We start from the raw sequence: 21,950 nt of genomic DNA, 5'->3' as shown, positions 1-21,950 counted from the left end.
AGTGATTCTCAACCAGTGGCAGTATTGCTTCCCAAAAGATACTTGGCAATGTTTGTATACATTTTGTCACAACTTGGGTGGAGTGCTACTCGTATCTACTGGGGGAAAGGCCAGAGATGCTGCTAAATATCCTACCATGTATAGGACAGCCCCTTGCAGCGTTGGGAGTGACCAGCCTCCTAATTGTGCCAAGGTTGAAAAACCCTACTCTGTGTGGGGCTTTATGCCTAGTGGTTTGTGTTGTGATTTTCTTATCAGGGCCTATTGGTAGCTTTATGTATCTGCCACAGACGTTTCAAACACCACTGAATTTGCTGGATCCTAAGGCCCAAATAACAGTATCTTGCCCTGCCACATTGGCCTGCTACACTGCCTTGTCATGTCCTGGGCCCCATTTAAAACTGACAGCTTTGGGGTGCCTGAGTGGCTCAGTCATTAAGCATCTGCCTTTGGCTCAGGTCATGATCCCAGGGTCCTGGGATCGAGCCCCAAATTGGGCTCCCTGCTCAGCGGGAAGCCTGCTTCTCCCTCTCCCACTCCCTCTGCTTGTGTTCTCTCTCTCGCTGTCCCTCTCTCTGTCAAAGAAATAAATAAAATCTTAAAAAGAAAAAACCTGGCAACTTTATTGGCTATTCCAGAAATGGGACTGAGCAGCACTTTAAAATAATGGTTTATTTTGTTTCCAGAATTTAAAGAGGTCCACCAAGGACCATGTTTCTTTCTAATTGGTGATGATGGGTTGAGCCATGGCAGCATGTCCTTTTGAAGAGAATGTCTTGGCATTTCTAGATACTAGATCCCTAGGGACTTCATCAAGGTCTCAGGTTCCTAAATTACTGTGTGATTCTCCACTCTCTGGCATGCCTGTATCTTTCCAAGGTATCTTACTAACCCAGGTAAAATAAGCATGATGTTTTCAGTGTAATGAACAAGTATAATATCCTGTGGGTTCGTGAGATGTTCAGAGTTCCTGTAGTCTAGGTTGATGAGACATGGTTTCACCACTTACTAGCCATGTGACCTTGCGCAAGTGATTTAACCTATCAGTGACTTCTTCATCTAGAAGATGGGGATAAGGACAGTACCAGCCATATGGGGTTTTTATAAACAGTAGATGAATTTTTAAAAAATGCTTAGAACGGGGCGCCTGGGTGGCTCAGTTGGTTAGGCGTCTGCCTTTGGCTTGGGTTGTGATTCCGGGGTCCTGGGATTGAGCCCTGCATCAGGCTCCCAGCTCAGCAGGGAGCCTGCTTCTCCCTCTCCCTGCCTGCCTACTTGTGATCTCTCTCTCTCTCTCTCTCTCTGTCAAATAAATAAATACAATCTTTTTAAAAATAAAAAAATAAATAAAAATGCTTAGAGGATGCCTGGCTGGCTCAGTCAGTACGGCATGTGACTCTTGATCTCAGGGTTGTGAGTTTGAGCCCCACATTGTGTATAGAGATTACTTAAAAATAAAATCTCCCCCAAATAAAATCTTAAAAAAAAATATGCTTAGAATAGTGCTCCACATATAATAAATGCCATATAAGTATTAACTAATAAAATAATACTAGTAATAATACAAAAAAATCTTTATGGAGAAAATATAAGTGGGTATTTTTTTTAAAGATTTTATTTATTTATTTATTTGAGAGAGAAAGCGAGAGAGACAGCCTGAGAGCAGGGGGGGAGGGCTAGAGGGAGATGGAGAAGCAGACTTCCTGCTGAGCAGGGAGCCTGACATAGGACTCAATCCCAGGACCCAGGGATCATGACCTGAGCTGAAGGCAGATGCTAAAGTGACTGAGCCACCCAGGTGCCCTGAGGTGGGTATGTTTTTAAACTTAGCATAGGCAAGGAATTCATTAAAAAACAAAAAGCATAATGCTATAAAGAAAAAAAAGATTGACAGATGTGACTAGCTGTTTTCTTAATTTGTAAATTAAATTTTTCTTTAAAGATTTTATTTGTTTTTTGACACAGAGAGACAGCAAGAGAGGGAACACAAACAGGGGGAGTGGGAGAGGGAGAAGCAGGCCTCCTGCCGAGCAGGGAGCCCGATGCAGGGCTCGATCCCAGGACCCCAGGACTATGACCTGAGCCGAAGGCAGACGCTTAACAACTGAGCCACCCAGGTACCCCTGTAAATCTAAATTTTAAAGATAAGCTCCTTTGTATACATTTAATTATATTTAAAATTAGAAGCAGTACATCTGTTTTCTAGTAGTATTCCAAAAGGAATAATGGTCATGATAAGAAGAAAGGAAGAAATATTTAGGCACTTAGATGCCCACCCCTACTCTATCCCCTTTTACCCAATTTCCTGCCTTCTCTTTTCCTAATAGTAGTTCTGAATTATGGTTAAAGATGATTAACTCAAGGGGCACCTGGGTGGCTCAGTTGGTTAAGTGTCAGCCTTCAGCTCAGGGTCCTAATCCTAGGGTCCTGGGATCGAGTCCCATGTTGGGCTTCCTGCTCAATGGGGAGCCTGCCTCTCCCTCAAATATTTTTTTTCTTCAGGAAGAGATTCTCCTGAATTTTGTCAGTTAACTAGGTAAGGAAGAGAATTATTTAGAGTTAAGAATGCCACCAAACCCAGATACTACTGCTTTCCTTGATTCTTTAAATACCAACTACTTTAAACATTTATTTGGTACTTGAAAGATTTATTCTAAAATTCAGCGTAATTGTCTGGAATAAGTTGTATTTAAGGCGTGCCCATCTTTAGCATCCAGAATATGGTCTCTATTAGTTCCCCCTGAAAGGAACAAGGGTTCCTTGGAGAAATGTTTGATCCTAAGTCTAGGGCAGGAACTGTACAAGATGAACCTGGAACTTCTAGTCCTATCAGGAAGTTAGAAGATCATTTAGAGATTACTTATCTCTAATCATTTACTAGGTTTATGTCAAAAGAGCTTTTGAGCTATGTTGGGGGTTCCCATGACTAGTCCCAAGTTTCATAATTTGTTAGAATCACTCATAAGTGATTATATTCAGTTATACTTTATTACTGTGAAATGATAAAAATCAGCAAAATAAAAGGCACATAAGGTGAAATCTGGAAGAAACCAGATGCAGGCTTGCAAGAGTCCTTTCCCAGTGGAGTTGAACAGGATGTGCTTAATTCTTCCAGTAATGAGTTGTGACAACGTGTAAGATGTTGCCTACTAGGGAAGATCTCGAGCCTAGATGTCCAGGGTTTTTATTGGGGGGGGGTCAGTCATACAGACCATAGTTACTGAAGTTTCAGACCTCCTAAAGGAAAGCTGATTTTACCATAGTCACATTGTTTATACAAACTACCTCGGCAAACTGGTACAGTTTGATTCAAGCCCCAAGAATGCAAAACACTTACCAGAACGTTTCCGGAGTTCATTTTCCAGGAGCCAGTTGTTAGAGTTGAACGTGTTGCCCCAAAGTTCTGTTGGAGACTAACTCCCATTCCCTCAGAATTTGACCCTATTTGGAAATAGGGTCGTTGGAAATGTAATTAGATAAGATGAAGTCATACCAGAGGAGGGTGGACCTTTAATCCAATATGACTGGTGTCTTTATAAGAAGAGAAGAGGAGAGGAAACACAAGCATAGTAAGAAGACAGCCATGTAACAACAGAGGCAGTGGTTGGAGTAATGCATCTACAAGCCAAGGAATACCAAGGATTGCTGGCAACTCCAGAACCTGAAAAGGCAAGGAAGGATTCTCTGCAAGTTTCAGAGGAAGTATGGCCCTGCTGACATCTTGACTTTAGATTTCTAGCCTCCATCAGAACTGTGAGATAATTTATGCTGTTTTAAGCCATGCAGTTTGTGGTACTGTGTTATGGCAGTCCTAGGAAAATAATACACTAGCCAGTGGCCACAATAACAAACCCTTCTTGGGAATGTGCAAGGTTTGAACAACCCAGGCTTGCTGAGTTAAACTATTGCCTTCACAGAAGCCAAGCATTAAAAAGCTTCCACTAGGCAAAGATGAGATAATTTGAGTATTAGTAAGAATAATTATAGTGGGTGGAAACATATCAAGTATATTTAGCCCCTGAGTTTATAATGATACTTAAAGCAAAACTAATTGGCTACCATTAGAGGATTCTAGTTAACCAACTCATTTTGGAAACTGGTAAATAAAGGGAAAAACGTTGAGCATTTATCCCATCTTTCCTGTAAAAATGCTATTACTAAGTAACCAAATACTAGATACAGAAGTTTCTCTTTCTAGAAATATTCCAACTAATTAAATGAAGAAAGAATAATAGAATTAGGTAATTATTTATAACATTTGGTAACCCCTAAAGATCTTAGGTGTTGATCACCAATAGCTGGTAATATCACAGAACATGACAACCAGATGTTATGAACCTTCAGACAAAACAACACAATAAGAACCTCCAGAAAAATAGACCTAATCTGGTCAAACTGCTATATCCAACCACAATTTTATAAAAACTACAGAAGGCAGAAGAATATATTAAATCATCATAAGGGTGCAATCAGCCAAATTGAGACATGTGGAAAATGGTAAATAACTGTTTTCTTCAACAGATAAATTACAAGATAACACTACACATACACACCTATAGATTAAAAGAGATTTAAGAGACATCTCCAGTCCTGATATGTAAACTTCATTTGGATACTGATTCAGTGTTTTAAAAAACTGACATAATTGTAAATTTGAACAGCAACTGGATATTTGATTATATTAAGGAATTATTTTAAAATTTCTTAGATGTAATGATATTGTGGTTATTTTTTAAAAATATTTTTTAAAATTCTGTTTATTTGAGAGAGAGCACTGTAAGAGAGCACAAGTGGCAGGGGAGGCAGGGCGAGAAGGAAAAGCAGGCTGCCCACTGAGCAGGGAGCCTAACGAGCTAAATCCGAGGACCCCGGGATCATGACCTGAGCCTAAGGCAGGTGCTTAACTGACTGAGCTACCCAGGCAACCCTCTTGTTTTTTTAATGTAAGCATTTATAACTCCAAATTTCCTCCTTAGCACCACTTTTGTTACATCTCATAAGTTTTGTATATTGTGTGTTTATTTTCATTTGTCTCAAATATTTTGTAATTTATTTTGTGATTTCTTCTTTGACCTCTTGGTTTTAAAGTGTGTTGTTTAATTTTCACAGTTTTGTGGATTTTCCCATTTTCTTCTGTTCTTTTCTGACTTCCTCCTATTATGATCACAGGAAACACTATGTGTGATACGTTTTTCTTAAATCTATTGAGACTTAATTTGTGGCCCAACATATGATCCATCTTGGAAAATGACCCAATTGTACCTTTTTTTTTTTTTTAAGATTTATTTATTTATTAAAGAGAGAGAGAGATAGCAAGAGCAGGAACACAAGCAGGGGGAGAGTGAGAGAGGTAGAAGCAGGCTTCCTGCTGAGCAGGGAGCCCTATGTGGGGGCTTGATCCCAGGACCCTGCGATCATGACCTGAGCCGAAGGCAGACGCCTAACGACTGAGCCACCCAGGCGCCCTGACCCAATTGTACTTGAAGATTGTATCTGCTTTTGTTGGGTACAGTGTTCTGTATACATGTGTTACATCTCGTTGTGTTATTGTGTTGTTTACATCCTCTGTTTCCCTCATTTCCTTCTGTCGGGTACTGAAGTCTCCAAATATTATAGAACTGTTTCTCTCTTTAGTTCTGTGTTTTGCCTCATATATTTGGATGGTCTCTCATTAGGTGCATAAATGTTTGTTATGTCTTCTTGCTGTGTTGACCTTTTATATGTCCTCCTTTGTCTCTTTTTTTGAATTAAAAGTTATTTTACTAGATATTAGTATAGCCATCTTTGATCTCTTTTAGTTACTATTTGCATCGACTAGCTTTTTGTAATCTTTTACTTTCAATCTGTGTCTTTGGATCTCAAGCGAGTCTTTTGTAAACAGCATATTGTTGGATCATGTGTTTTTATTCTGCAAAAGTTTTGTCTTTTTGAAGAATTTAATCCATTTACATTGTAATTATTGATAAGGATTTCTATAGTTTTGCTATTTGTTTTCTATATATTTTATTGCTCTTTTGTTCCTCATTTCGGCATTACTTTTGCATTTAGTTGATTTTTTTTTAGTGAAATGTTTACATTTATTTCTCATTTCCTTTTGTTTATATTCTGTAGCTGTGTGTGTGTGTGTGGGGGGGGGGTTACTATGGGGATTGCATTTAACATTCTAAAGTACTAACAGTGTAATTTGAATTTTTTAAAATATGTTTATTTATTCATGAGAGTTAGAGAGAGAGAAAGAGAGAGAGAGGCAGAGGGGGAAGCAGGCTCCCCGCCTAGCAGGGAGCCCGATGCGGGACTCAATCCCAGGACCCTGGGATCATGACCTGAGCCGAAGGCAGACACTTAACCATCTGAGCCACCCAGGTGCCCCTCTAATTTGAATTTATACTAACTTTAATAACATATAAAATTTCTGCTGGTCTGTTTCCCACCCCTTTCACTTGTTGATTGTATCTTTGTACATTGTGTGCTCCAAAACATAAGCAAATTCTTTTAGTTTCTATGCAGTTGACAACAAAGTAAATGTCAAGGTTGGTAACTGTACATTACCTTGCTGTACAATCGTGACAATCTTTTTATGATATCAGGAGTGGAAAAGTCATAATTAAATTAACCTCAGCACCTCTTCAGTGCTTAGAAGGTAAATGAAATAGTCATCTAAAACCTTTACCTGTCTTTATTCAGGGGTGTTTAATTTCTAAAGCCCCAAACCAACATGTTTTTTTTAGTTTAAATTCAATTAATTAACATATAAGGTATTATTAGTTTCAGAGGTAGAGGTCAGTGATTCATCAGTCTTATATAATACCCAGTGCTCGTTACATCATGTGCCCTCCTTAATGTCCATCACGCAGTTACCCCATCCCCCCACCCCCTTCCCTCCAGCAGCCCTCAGTTTGTTTTTTATGATTAAAAGAAGAGTCTCTTATGGTTTGTCTTCCTCTCTGATTTTGTCTTGTTTTCTTCTTTCCTCTCTTCCCTTACGATCCTCTGCCTTGTTTCTTAAATTCCACTTATGAGTGAGATCATATGATAATTGTCTTTCCCTGATTGACTTACTTTGCTTAGCATAATATCCTCTAGTTCCATCCATATCATTGCAAATGGCAAGATTTCATTTTTTTTAATGGCTGAGTAGTATTCCATTGTATGTATATCACATCTTTTTCCATTCATCTGTCAATGGACATCTGGGCTCTTTGTGGATACTGCTGCTATAAACATTGGAGTGTAGGTGTCCCTTCAGATCACTACATTTGTATCTTTGGGGTAAATTTCCAGTACTGCAAGTGCTGGGTTGTAGGGTAGCTCTATTTTCAACTTTTTTTTTTTTTTTTTAAAGATTCCATCTATTTATTTGACAGAGAGAAACAGGGAAACACAAGCAGGGGGAGTGGGAGAGGAGACGTAGGCTTCCCGCGGAGCAGGGAGCCCAACGCAGGGCTCGATCCCAGGACCCTGGGATCATGACCTGAGCCAGAGGCAGATGCTTAACGACTGAGCCACCCAGGTGCCCCTCTTTTCAACTTTTTTTTTTTTTTTTGAGACAGTACAAATAGGGGTGAGACAGAGGGAGAAGCAGACTCTCTGCTGAGGAGGGAGCCCAGTGCGGGGCTCAATCCCAGGACCCTGAGATCATGACCTGAGTCGAAGGCAGAAGCTTAACTGACTGAGCCACCCAGGCCCCCCTATTTTCAACTTTTTGAGGAACCTCCATACTGTTTTCCAGAGTGGCTGCACCAGTTTGCATTCCCATCAACAGTGTAAGAGGGATCCCCTTTCACAGCTTCCTTACCAACATCTGTCATGTCCTGACTTGGTAATTTTAGCTGTTCTGACAGGTGTGAAGTGGCATTTCATTGTGGTTTTGATTTGTATTTCCCTGATGCCGAGTGATGTTGGGCATTTTTTCATGTGTCTGTTGGCTATTTGTATGCCTTCTTTGGAGAAATGTCTGCTCATGTCTTCTGCCCATTTCTTGATTGGATTATTTGTTCATTGGATGTTGAGTTTGAGAAGTTCTTTATACAGCCCTTTATCTGATAAGACATTTGCAAATATCTTCTCCTATTCTGTCGGTTGTCTGTTGATTTTGTTGACTGTTTCTTTTGCTGTGCAGAAGCTTTTTATCTTGATGAAATCCCAATAGTCCATTTTTGCCTTTGTTTCCTTTGCCTTTGTTTCCCTTGTCTTTGAAGATGTGTCTATCAAGAAGTTGCTGCAGCCAAGGTCAGAGAAGTTGCTGCCTGTGTTCTCCTCTAGGATTCCTGTCTCACATTTAGGTCTTTCATCCATTGAGTGTATTTTTGTGTGTGGTGTAAGGAAATGGTCCAGTTTCATTCTTCTGCATGTGGCTGTCCAATTTTCCCAACACCATTTGTTGAAGAGACTGTCTTTTTTCCATTGGGTATTGTTTCCTACTTTGCCAAAGATTAGTTGACTATACAGTTGAGGGTCCATTTCTGAGTTCTCTATTCTGTTCCATTGATCTATGTGTCTGTTTTTGTGTCAGTACCATACTGTCTTGATGATTACAGCTTTGTAATAGAGGTTGAAGTCTGGGAATGTGGTACCATCAGCTTTGGTTTTCTTTTTCAACATTCCTTTGGCTATTCAGGGTCTTTTCTGGTTCCATACAAATTTTAGGATTATTTGTTCCAGTTCTGTGAAAAAAGTGGATGGTATTTTGATAGGGATTGCATTGAATGTATAGATTCTCTAGGTAGCATAGACATTTTCATAATATTTGTTCTTCCAGTCCATGAGCATGGAATTTTTTTTTTTTTAAGATTTTTAAAATTTATTTATTCATGAGAGACAGAGAGAGAGAGAGAGAGAGAGAGGCAGAGGGAGAAGCAGGCTTCCCGCTGAGCAGGGAGCCCGATGCGGGACTCGATCCCAGGACCCTGGGATCATGACCTGAGCCGAAGGCAGACACTTAACCATCTGAGCCACCCAGGCGCCCGAGCATGGAATGTTTTTCTTTGTGTCTTCTTCAGTTTCTTTCATGACTGTTCCATAGTTTTCTGAGTACAGATCCTTTGTCTCTTTGGTTAGGTTTATTCCTAGGTATCTTATGGTTTTTGGTGCAATTGTAAATGGGATCAACTCCTTAATTTCTCTTTCTTCTGTCTCATTATTAGTGTGTAGAAATGTAACTGATTTCTGTGCGCTTAATATCCTGCCACTTGCTGAATTCCTGTATGAGTTCTAACAATTTTGGGGTGTTGTCTTTTGGGTTTTCCACATATAGTATCATGTCATCTGCAAAGAGTGGGAGTTTGACTTCTTTGCCCATTTGGATGCCTTTTATTTCTTTTTGTTGTCTGGTTGCTGAAGCTAGGAGTTCTGGTACTCTGTTGAACAGCAGTGGTGATGGTGGACATCCCTGCCGTTGTTCCTGACCTTAGGGAAAAGCTCTCAGTTTTTCCCCATTGAGAATGATATACGCTGTGGGCTTTTGGTAGATGGCTTTTATGATATTGAGGTATGTTCCCTTTATCCCTACACTGTGAAGAGTTTTAATCAAGAAAGGATGCTGTATTTTGTCAAATGCTTTTTCTGTATCTATTGAGAGGATCATATGGTTCTTGTCCTTTCTTTTATTAACGTAGTGTATCTCGTTGATTGATTTGCAGATGTTGAACCACCCTTGCAGCCCAGGAATAAATCCCACTTGGTGGTGGTGAATAATCCTTTTAATATACTGTTGAATCCTCTTGGCTAGTATCTTGTGAGAATTTTTGCATCCATGTTCATCAGTGCTGTTGATCTCTAATTCTCCTTTTTGGTGGGGTCTTTGTCTAGTTTTGGAATCAAGATAATGGTGGGCTCATAGAGTTTGGAAGTTTTCCTTCCATTTTTTTGAAACAGCTTCAGAAGAATAAGTATTCTTCTTTAAATGTTTGTTAGAATTCTCTTGAGAAGCCATCCAGCCCCAGACTTTTGTTTGTTGGGAGATTTTTGATTACTGCTTCAGTTTCCTTGCTGGTTATGGGTCTGTTCATGTTTTTTATGTCTTCCTCTTTCAGTTTTGGTAGTTTATACATCTGTCTAAGAATACATCTATTTCTTCCAGATGGCCTAATTTCCTGGTACATATTTGCTCATAATATGTTCTTATAATTGCTTGTATTTCTTCAGTGTTGATTATGATCTCTCCTCTTTTCATTCATGATTTTATTTATTTGGGTCCTTTCTCTTTTCTTCTTGATAAGTCTGGGCAGGAGTTTATTGATCTTAGTAATTTTTTCAAAGAACCAGCTCCTAATTTCTTTGATCTGTTCTACTGTTCTTTTGGTTTCTGTTTCATTGATTTCTTCTCTAATCCTTATTACTTCTCTTCTCCTGCTGGTTTTAGGCTTTATTTGCTGTTCTTTCTCCAGCTCCTTTAGGTGTAGGGTTAGGTTGTGTATTTGAGACCTTTCTTGTTTCTTGAGAAATGTTTGTATTGCTATATACTTCCCCCTTAGGACTGCCTTTGCTGCATCCCAAGGTTTTGAACAGTTGTGTTTTCATTGCCTTTGCTGCATCCCAAAGGTTTTGAACAGTTGTGTTTTCATTTTCATTTATTTCCATGATTTTTAAAAGTTCTTTAACTTTCTGGTTGACACATTCATTCTTTAGTAGGATGCTCTTTAACCTCCATGTATTTGAGTTCTTTCCAAATTTCCTCTTGTGACTGAGTTCAAGTTTCAAAGCATTGTGGTCTGAAAATATGCAGGGAATGATCCCAGTCTTTTTATACTGATAGAGACCTGATTCGTGACCCAGTGTGTGATCTGTTCTGGCGAATGTTCCATGTGCACTTGAGAAAAATGGATATTCTGTTGCTTTTTGATGGAATGCTCTGAATATATCTGTGAAGTCCATCTGGTCCAGTGTTTCATTCAAAGCCCTTGTTTCCTTGTTGATCTTCTGCTTAGATGATCTGTTCATTGCAGTGAGGGTGGTGTTAAAGTCCCCTATTATTGTATTATTATCAATGTGTTTTTTCAGTTGTTATTAATTGATTTATATAATTGGCCGCTCCCATGTTAAGGGCATAAATATTTACAGTTGTTGGATCTTCTTGTTGGATAGGGTTCTTTAATTATGATATAGTATGTCCTTTCTCATCTCTTATTACAGTCTTTGGTTTAAAGTCTAATTTGTCTGATACAAAGATTGCTACCCCAACTTTCTTTAAATGTCCATTAGCATGATAAATCGTTTTCCACCCCTTCACTTTCAATCTGGAGGTGTCTTTGGGTCTAAAATGAGACTCTTGCAGACAGCATACCTATGGGTCTTGCTTTTTTATCCAGTCTGATACCCTGTGTCTTTTGATTGGGGCATTTAGCCCATTTACATTCAGAGTTTCTATTGAAAGATAGGCACCTGGGTGGCTCAGTCATTGGGCATCTGTCTTTGGCACAGGCCATGATCCCAGGGTCCTGGGATTGAGTCCCTGCATCGGGCTCCCTGCTCCACGGGAAGCCTGCTTTTCCCGCTCCCTCTCCCACTCCCCCTGCTTGTATTCCCCGTCTTGCTGCATCCCTCTCTGTCAAATAAATAAATAAAATCTTAAAAAAAAAAAAAGAAAGATAGGAATTTAGTGCCACTGTATTACCTTTTAAAGTCACCATTTCTGTATATTGTCTCTTTTCCTTTCTGGTCTGTGTTACTTTTTTGGGCCCTCTCTTTGCTTAAAGGATCCCCTTTAATATTTCTTGCAGGGCTGGTTTAGTGATCACAAATTCTTTTAGTTCCTGTTTGCCCTGGAAGCTTTTTATCTCTTCTGTTTTGAATGACAGCCTTGCTGGATAAAGTATTCTTGGCTGCATATTTTTCTGATTAGGACCCCTCCACCTAAATTTTTAAAGGATGTTTTTGCTGGATATTTAGAGGATATTTACTATATTCTAGACTGGTAGTTATTTTCTTTTGTCCTTTTAACTGTCATTCTGTTATGTCCTGGCTTCTTTTGTTTCTATTGAGAAATTTGCTGTCAGTCATACTGTTTCTTTGAAGGTCAGCTAATTTTTTTCTATGAATTTTCTCTTCCTTCACTCCTTCCTTTCATAGTTTGATTATGATATCATGGGCATGGTTTTCTTTGAGTATATTCTGCTTGGAGTTGGCAGAGTATCTTGAATCTCTGAAATGATTTCTTTCAACAGTTTTGTAAAACTCTGTTATTCTCTCTTTGAATATTGCTTATATCTCTTTCTTCTCTTGTCTGGGACTTTGGTTGTATGTATACTAGACATTTTGAGCATGTCTTCCATTTCTCTTAAGCCTCTTCTCTAACTTTTCCTGTACCTTCTACTCTTCTTTCTGTCTTCTTTCCTATTTTCTTTCTCCAGCTAGAGTTTGGTATTTCTTACTGACTTAGTCTTCTAATTGTATGGTCTGCTGTGTCCAGTTTGCTATAAAACCAATATATTGAGTTCTTAATTTCATATATTGTATTTTTCAGTTCTAGAATGTACATTTAATTATTTTTATAGATCCTAATTCATTGGTGAAATTCTCCGTCTCAACAATTTTGTCCATTTTCCCCTCTGTTTTCTTTAGTATGTTATTCAGAATTATTTAAAATTGTTGTCCTTGTGTGTGAACTCTATTATTGGATCATCTGTGGATCTGACTCTGTCTAGTTTTCTCTTAATTATTGGTCATATATTTGTCACTTAGCATATTTAATAATTTTTTATTTTGTGCCAGACCTTGTGTATGAAAGAACCATAGAGGCTCCAATGTTACCTTCCTGACAGGGTTCTCATGTTTTTTCTGTTGCTCAAATGACTGAGGGGCTTATTTCTTCCAGTTTATCAAGAGTTGAGCTGTGTTAAAGTTTAATAAATCTCCATTTCCTATCCTTTGCCGTGTTGGGTTTTTTTTTTCCTCTTTCTTAGATTGAGAACCTAGTGAATATCTGTTTCGTTAACCCTGAAAGATTTTTGGAGACCCTCTCTACAGAGACTCCCAGTATAGCTTTCAAGACTGCCTGCTTACACTGCTTCAAAATCTGGCAATTGTCTTGGTGGCTCAGATTTCCCAGGGTTTAAAACAAGAGTTCCCTTGGGGTGCCTAGCTGGCTCGGTTGGTAGAGCATGCAACTCTTGATCCTCGGAGTTGAGTTTGAGCCCCATGTTGGGTGTAGAGATTACTTAAAAATAAAATATTAAAAAAAGGGAGTCAGTTTCTTTTACATCAAATGTCCCTTCCCAAAGTATGATCAGCTCCTGGTGTATCTTTCCAGAGATATTATGTTAGTCCTTTTCAAGTTTTTTAACCCACTGCATAACTCAGGAAATGAAAATGTCATGTGATAGTAGATAAGAGCTAAAAAGTCAGCTGCTATTGTTGTATTAGGAGGCCCTAACATATCTTTAGTTTGAAAAACATCAGAGATTTTGCAAATGATAATGTAACTTAACTCCAAGAGAATTTTATTGTATTATTTGTATTTTTTTTAATCACGTTTTGTTAATGAACATATTTAAAATTGTTAATTTGGGGGGTCTTAGATTTTAAAGTTGTGATACAGTTTTGAATCAAAATGGTAGAGCATAATGTGGTCAGCAACTACTTGAAAATAGTTTTTACTTTATGAGGAAGGTATACTTTTAGCCATCTGAAAAGGGTTCTGTCTGATCAAAAAAGCTTTTAATATGTTTTGTACCCAGATTTCAAATAATAGCATTTTCTGTGTGCTTTTTAAAAATGATAAAATGTTCAGTTCTCTGAATCTCACCAAAATGATTTTATAGCCATTGTTACTTCTTATTTAAGTTTGATGTTACACAGCATATTGAAATTTTAATGATTGTTTGCACATGCGTGTATGAGAGTGATATCACTGTAACATGTTCCAAAAGTTGGATTCATAGAATTTTTGATTGAAAAGGACTTAATTTCATAGATAATTCAAGTGAAACTCCAGAATATTTAAGTTACCTATTCAAGGTCTTACAGATAATTAATGGGAAATTTGAAACTAAAAGTGGGATTCCTATTCCCCAAATCTGAAATTTTTAGATTAGGTTTGATGAGGGTACACAAGTATATGCTGGTTATTATAGAAAGTTTTTTAATTCTTAATTATTTCTAAAAATAGATTGTGTTATAGATGTGTTATTAAAGTTCTTTTCATTACATTTTAATAATATTATCTCAGTATTTCATAGTTTTTAATTTTTATTTTTTATAGAGCTGGAAAATATTTAAGTCTCAACAAATGAATTCCACACTTGAATTCTGCCGCATTCCTGTACCACCTCCTCCTTTAGAAAACTGATCTTAGAACAGAGGTAAAATTATGGAACTTAACTTTTTAAAGGATAAAGAATGAGTTTTCCATACAATTAGTCATGTTAGAATTTTTGGTTATCTTTGGTGGGTAGCTTCTATTTATTTGGCAATTTTACCTAAGAGACTTGAAATAATCACATCTTAATTATTGCCTTTGAGTTTTACTTTTGAAAGTATTTCCTTTTGAATTGTTGTGCCTTTTAACCTTGCTGCCTGATCTTTACAGTTATTGAATAGTCAAATATGCTCAGCATAATCATATTATGTGGCTACACTGAGATTAGTCCTGTGTGGTGGAATCTCTCTGATGATGTCCACGTCCTGTGTCTGTGCTCTCCAGTATGGGAGGTAATGGCTGCATGTAGCTACTGAGCACTTGAGACGTAGCTAGTGCAACTGAGGAATTGAATCTTTAAATTTTATTTTATTTTAATGAATTTAAATTAAAATAGCCACATGTAGCTAGTGGCTACCATACTGAATGGTGCAGCTCTAGGTTATTTGTTAGAGAAGTTGGTATTTAATAACCACACGTCTTGAGTGCTTAAATTTCAGAATTATACCTTGAAATATTTTCATAGTTTTTGGCTTAGTTTGAAAATTCACAGTAGTAAAACCATTTTTTACTATTTTGTATGATTCCCTGATAATTGTATAGCTTTGTTTATCCAATAATGTTGGTCTACAGTTTCCAAAAAAAAAAAAGAAAAAATACATGCTTACTGTCAGCTAAGACACAGTTTCTACCCATGTAGGCAATGGAAAGCTTATTGTACTTGGATGAGTTCTGTGAGTTTGCTTCCTGGCAAGTAATCATTGACTTCTATCAGATCATGTTCCAGCAGTTTATTATTTTGTTCATTATGTTGTATTCAGGGCTTGCTAATAAAAGTTGCCATTACCATGGTTACCAAAAAGATAATTATTTTCTGTGATACCTTTTTTAGTTTGTTAAATACTCTGAAAGTGAGACAGTGTGGCCTGAATTGAGCTGCAAGCTGGAATATTGGCTTGAATTTTGCTTTTAAGATTTTAATTTTTTTTTTAAGATTTTATTTCTGTATTTGACAGAGAAAGAGACAGTGAGAGAGGGAACACAAGCAGGAGGAGTGGGAGAGGGAGAAGCAGGCTTCCCGCTGAGCAGGGAGCCCAATGCAGGCCTCGATCCCAGGATCCTGGAATCATGACCTGAGCCGAATGCAGACGCTTAACTACTGAGCCACCCAGGCACCCCTAATTTTTTTTTTTAAGTAATCTGTAGGCCCAACATGGGGCTTGAATTCGTGACCCCGAGATCTAGTTGCATGCTCTACTGAGCCAGCCAGGCACTCCTTGATGTTTGCTTTTAAATATAGTTTTTATATCCCAGGTAATGGGATGGGTATAATATGTAGTAGAAAAAACCTTCAGAATTATATATTGTATGGGTAAGTAAAAAGAAAACTGGCCGTACATTTATAACTATGTTCACAGCTACCTCTAGATACTAAGATACTAGGAATAGTTCAGAAATCCATATTTACAAATTTCTCTGTAACCGTACTATTCTATTTTCAAATATAGGTACTAAAACATATTTTTAGGATTTTATTTACTTATTTATTTTTTAAAGATTTTATTTATTTGACAGCGAGAGAAGGAACACAAGCAGGGGGAGTGGGAGAGGGAGAAGCAGACTTCCTGTGGAGCAGGGAGCCCGATGCGGGGCTCGATCCTAGGACCCTGGGATCATGAGCTGAGCCGAAGGCAGATACTTAACGACTGAGCCACCCAGGCGCCCCTATTTTTAGGATTTTAGATGTAGTAAGTAACTTACCCTTGTAGAAAACTGAAGCCCAGAGGGTTTAAATGATTTGTCCAAGGTCACATAAGCAGTGTGGTTCATTGATTCAACAAATACACATAAGTACCTGCCATAAGTCTGGATACCATAGTATGCTTGTTAGCTTTGAGTACATAGTGAACATTCAAATGTGAGCGAAACAGAAATGGATTTCGTTTTCATGTAACTCACAGTCTGATGGGGAAGATAGACAATAAGTAATAAGATCTAAGAAGCAAGGTACAAGGGGCGCCTGGGTGGCTCAGTCAGTTCAGCATCTGCCTTTGGCCCAGGTCGTGATTGGCCCTCATCGGGCTCCCTGCTCAGCGGGGAGCCTGCTTCTCCCTCTTCTTCTGCCACTTCCCCCTGCTTGTGCACTCACTCTCTCTGACAAATGGATAAAAAAAAAAATTAAAAAAAAAAAAGCAAGGTACGAAATCCAAAGCACTAGGAAGGAAATGAACATATATATTTGTTGGAATGGAAAATACTAGAGAAGGGAGAAGGGGATGCTGTTTATTAGTTAAAGTGGTCAAGACTGGCCTGCTGAGATTAAAAGGACTGGAAGCCACCAGCTATTCAAATAACAGTAGTAGGACAGCATTCTAGGAAGGAACAGTCTATACAGAATCCCTGGGGTGAAGGGGTGCACAAGGCTATGGAAAAATGGAAAGGAGAGTATGGCCAGGACATACGAAAGGGGCCAAGGTTCATTTTTCAACTGTTCACTTTAGAATAGGCATTAAATTAAAATCTGAGTTCTACCAGTTAAACCGTGTTACCTTGTGTGGGTCATTCGACCTCTTTACCCTTTAATTTTCTTGTCTATTATTTGGGAATAACAGAGGCTATATTATAGTATATAGTATCAGGAAAATTAAGTATATAATATTTGTAGCAAACATTTATAGTGGTTACTTTGTGATAAGAACTGTCCTAAGTACACAATAATTGTATGAAATTACTACTGTGCTGCTGTTATCCTTTTTGAAATGAGAGAAATGAGGCACAGAGGGTTTAAGTATAGCTAGGAAGGGGGTAAGAGGGCTTAAACATAGCTGTAGTAAGTGACCTTAAACTTAGACAATGTAGTTCCAGAGTCCATGCTCAAAGTGTGTCCTGGGGATCCTTTAAGTAGGTTTATGGGGTCAAAACAGTATTTGCTGCCTTCATTGTCATTCTCTGATAAATATAGAGTGAAGGTTCTTAGCAACTAGTTAAATGCAGAATTATGAGATTTGCAAAATATGTAAAACAATATGCACTACTTTTCTCACCAAATTTGTTTTTGTTATGGAAAAAGAAAATTTTGATTTAAAACATTTTTGTAAAAAAATGTTATTTATATTAACATGTAATGGGCTTATTATTTTTTAAATGAATTAATAGACTTTTTAAAAAAGATTTTATTATTTATTTGACAGAGAGAGACACAGCGAGAGAGGGAACACAGGCAGGGGGGAGCGGGAGAGGGAGAAGCAGGCCTCCCACCGAGCAGGGAGCCCGATGTGGGGTTCAATCCCAGGACCCCGGGATCATGGCCCGAGCCAAAGGCAGATGCTTAACGACTGAGCCACCCAGGCGCCCCTAAATGAATTAATAGACTTTTTAAATGTAAGAGTGAAAGGGGGTTCTGAGACAAAAAGTTGAGAACTGCTGCTCTAAACCACCAGATTCTGTTGCCTTATTAAATCAGATAAGATATAGAAAACAGCTGATACAATGTTTATACTTGATAGGCTTACTGATAATTTATTTTTTCCTCACTTTTAAGGTAATTTTTTTCACCTTTTAACATTTCTGAAATCAGGTGCTTTTTAAAGAAGCTGTTAACCTCCAACTATATTTAATTTGGGAAAATAAAATTATTAAGCTTAATCACATGGAAAATGCAGGCAGAAATCTCAGGTTTTATTATGACTGAAAATAAAACTGTCATTGTTAAAGGTGCTAAATAATTGAGTTCATGAGCCCAACTAAATCAATAGATGTTTGAGTGCGGGTTATGTGCCTCGTACTTGAGATACAAAACCTGTCCCTGTGAAGACAGGTTCTGGTGGGAAAGACAGACAATAATACATAAACAAATAAGATAATTACAGATTTTGCTAAATGCTATGAAGGAAATGGACAGAATGGTAGGGGTTGGAAGGAGGAGGAACTTGGGGGAGCCATTTTAAGTATAGTAAGTAGAGAGGGCTTCTCTGAGGGGGTGACATTTGAACTGAGTGTAATCCAGACATATATAGAAAGAGCTTGGGAGAGTGTGCCATATGGCTAGTATAAAGAACAAAGATGTCCAGAAATGTAAAGGATGATTAAAAGTCATATGATTATATGGATAAGCTTATGTTTTTGTCCCTTAAACTTTTTTGTTTTATTAATAAAGATTTGTTTCTCATTTTCTACTTAAATTTGTTAATAAATTACAGTCTTAAAATTTTAGTAGTATTGTAGGGTGCCTGGGTGGCTCAGTTGGTTAAGCGATTGCCATCAGCTCAGGTCATGATCCTGGAGTCCCAGGATTGAGTCCCGCATCGGGGTCCCCGCTTAGCGGGGAGTCTGCTTCTCCCTCTGACCCTCCCCACTCTTGTGCTCTCTCTCTCACTCTCTCTCTCAAGTAAAATCTTTTAAAAAAAATTGGTATTATAGAGTTGAGGAAATACGGTGGTGCTTGATTATAATTATTAACAGCACTGTCTTTCCGTATTTAAAGGTATTACCTTACAGTCTTTTATTTATTTTTATTTTTTTAAAGATTTTATTTATTTATTTGACAGAGTGAGAGACAGAGAGGGAACACAGGCAGGGGGAGTGGAAGAGGGAGAAGCAGGCTTCCTGCTGAGCAGGGAGCCTGACACTGTGGGGCTCGATCCCAGGACCCTGGGATCATGACCTGAGATCCCAGAACCCCGGGATCATGACCTGAGCCAAAGACAGACGCTTAACGACTGAGCCACCTAGGTGCCCTATTTTTTTATTTTAGTTAACATATAATGTATTATTTGTTTCATGGGTACAGATCTGTAATTCTCCAGGCAGTCATTTTTAAAATAGTATTGGTAGAAGCTAAAGTGATTTGATGAGCAAACTTGTGGTTATAGGAGAGATCAGACAGGAATTTAAAGTAAGAAATGTAACCTGGATGTGATACTTTTTTTTTTTTTAACTGAAGGATTACTTGGGGTGCTTTTCAAAATATATATTCCAGGCCCCATATCAAATAGGGATTCTGATACAATATATATTAGATTAAAAAGATTTGTGTTTCTTTTTGAAAATAATATTTGGGTTTCTTTTTTCTTTTAAAAGCAGTTCTTTGTAGAGAATTGGAAAAATATTAATTGTAGTTATTTTCCTTTCCCTTTTCTATAAAGTAGTAGTATACACTTTAAAAATCTTCTTATCCCTTGTAGTTAGCAAAAAGAGAACTTACTAGTTCATAAGTTTTTCCTAAAACATAAATTTTGATTTAAACCATTTTCAGTATTTTAAATATTTATTAAAAACTTGTTCATTTTGATTTTTTAAAGTGTTTATTTTGTGTAACAATAGCCAGAGAAACATGTAACAATATAGAGAAAACATAATGAAAAAGAATCACAGTGGCAACAAGAAAATATAAACTATATAGGAATTAACTTAATTGAAGGAATCAACTTAATTGAAGTGTGTTGATGTATATGAAGAAAAAAATAAAATTTATACTAAGACATATAGAAGAGGAATTTTTTTTTTTAAGATTTTATTTATTTCACAGAGAGGAGAGAGGGAACACAAGCAGGGGGAGTGGGAGAGGGAGAAGCAGGCTTCCCGCCGAACAGGGAGCCCAGTGTGGGGCTGGATCCCAGGACTCTGGGATCATGACCTGAGCCTAAGGCAGATGCTTAACGACTGAGCCACCCAGGTGCTCCTAGAAGAGGATTTTTAATAAAGAGCAATGCTGTGCTTCTGTATGGGGTAACTCAGTGTTGTGAAGATATCATTTGGAATTAATCTGTAAATTTAATTCCCATGAAGATGGAATGTAGGAAGGAAACTCATCAATGTAATGGTAATATTCATTTGGAAGAATGAAGAAGGCAATAATAGTGAAACATGTTTTTATGAAAAGAATGTGAATGCTATATATATATATATATATGTGAATGATAGGACTTGTAATATTTTTTACTGTCACAGTAATTAAAACAGTCCCAGTGCAAAATTAATGGGAAGAGTAGCTCAGAAATAGTTTCAAATGTATGTAAGACTTATTAGTAAATGATAAAAATAGCATTTCAAGTTACTGAGGAAATAAATGGACATAAAATGTATTAGAACAATTGAGAACTATTGGGAGAAAAACATTGTTAGATCTTAATCTCATATCACGTTCTAAAATAACTTCCAGATTGTTTAAAGAGTGAACTATAAATGTGGTTTTTAATTTTAGAAGATTCACACCTTAACTAAATAAGCAGAGTGGCTTTTAAAATACTATAAAATATATTCTGGTATCTTTTTGCCATGTCTCTTTCAAGTACATCACAGCATTTTGTGTATTAAATCTTTAACGTTTTGGCAATAGGTACACAGTTGAATATTCTTATACCATTTTCATGATCCTAGTTTTAAAAGTCATGGATATATCATATTAATAAATGTAGGAAAATTACAGGTTTTATTTTTATTTAATTTTATTTTATTATTATTTTTTTAAAGATTTTATTTATTTGAGGAAGAGAGTGAGAGACAGAGAGCACGAGAGGGAAGAGGGTCAGAGGGAGAAGCAGACCCCTGCTCAGCAGGGAGCCCGATGCGGTACTCAATCCCGGGACTCCAGGATCATGACCTGAGCCAAAGGCAGTCGCTTAACCAACTGAGCCACCCAGGCGCCCTAAAGGTTTTATTTTTAGATTTATTTAGATTAGATATTTTTATGCTGAGGTATTAGCTTTATAAGTAGAGCAGTGAGAACTTACTCTGTACATATGACAGTCATATGTTTTGAAAATACATGATGGAGGGCGCCTGGGTGGCTCAGTCGGTTAGGCAGCTGCCTTCGGCTTGGATCATGATCCCAGGGTCCTGGGATCGAGTCCCACGCCTGCTTCTCCCTCCCCCTCTGCCTACTTGTGCTCTCTATCTCTCTGTCAAATAAATAAATAAAATCTTAAAAAAAAAAAGAAAATATATGATGAATTATGGTTTTGAGAGTTTATATATAGATATGCTATCAATAATATTTCTGTGGCCTTAAAAGTTCAAATCCAGTTTTTAGAATTTATACTATAGAAAAGAACAACAGAAATGTTAACTGTGTATAAAGATGTTCATTGCTGCATTTTTTCTGTAATATAGAAAATTGAAAACAATCTATGTATCCTGGTAATTTATTAAACGAATAAGTTTTTGGATCAATTACACGACAGCTGTAAAAAGAGATCTATAGGTCTTTCATATTTTTAGCAATTGAAAAAAACGTGTTGAAGAATATTATGTATGATGAACAAATGACTATTTAAACTATATACACACATGTGTATATGTGTGTATATAGTGTTTATATAGTATGTGTATATAGTTATGAACATGCATGTACATAAATATATATCTGGAAGGAAAATACATACCAAATGGTTGACTCTGTTTAATCTTCATAGGTGCAGTAGATAGTTGGGCTAAGTTCCTTTTTTTTTTTTTTTTTAACAGGTATATATTTACAATATTTTAACACTTAATAGAATATCAACCATTAATTCATATTTGTAGCTAAATATATTTGTAAAATTATAGAGATAACAGTTGATATACAGAGCAGAAAAAGCTTTTTAATTGTCCATTAAGT

General features: G+C 37.3%; 1 protein-coding gene across 12 annotated transcripts in view; it reads left to right on the top strand.

Annotated features, from left to right (window-relative positions):
* Positions 1-21,950, top strand: part of FAM126B (family with sequence similarity 126 member B) — an 83,393-nt gene that overhangs the window by 10,757 nt on the left and 50,686 nt on the right. For 10 of the 12 annotated variants that reach the window (XM_027590780.2, XM_027590775.2, XM_027590779.2 and 7 more), the window contains one exon: positions 14,198-14,297. The exons of 1 other annotated variant lie outside the window; for it this stretch is intronic. The gene's annotated coding sequence lies outside the window, so the exon portion shown is untranslated. Of the gene's footprint in view, positions 1-2,058; positions 2,118-14,197; positions 14,298-21,950 lie in introns of those variants that run through there. One more of the 12 variants, XM_027590782.2, reaches the window with a different exon arrangement.

The sequence above is a fragment of the Zalophus californianus genome, chromosome 3, assembly GCF_009762305.2.
Source record: "Zalophus californianus isolate mZalCal1 chromosome 3, mZalCal1.pri.v2, whole genome shotgun sequence".
NCBI lineage: Eukaryota > Metazoa > Chordata > Mammalia > Carnivora > Otariidae > Zalophus > Zalophus californianus.
Note: the sequence above shows the minus strand (reverse complement) of the source record. Positions and strands in the feature narration are given on the sequence as shown.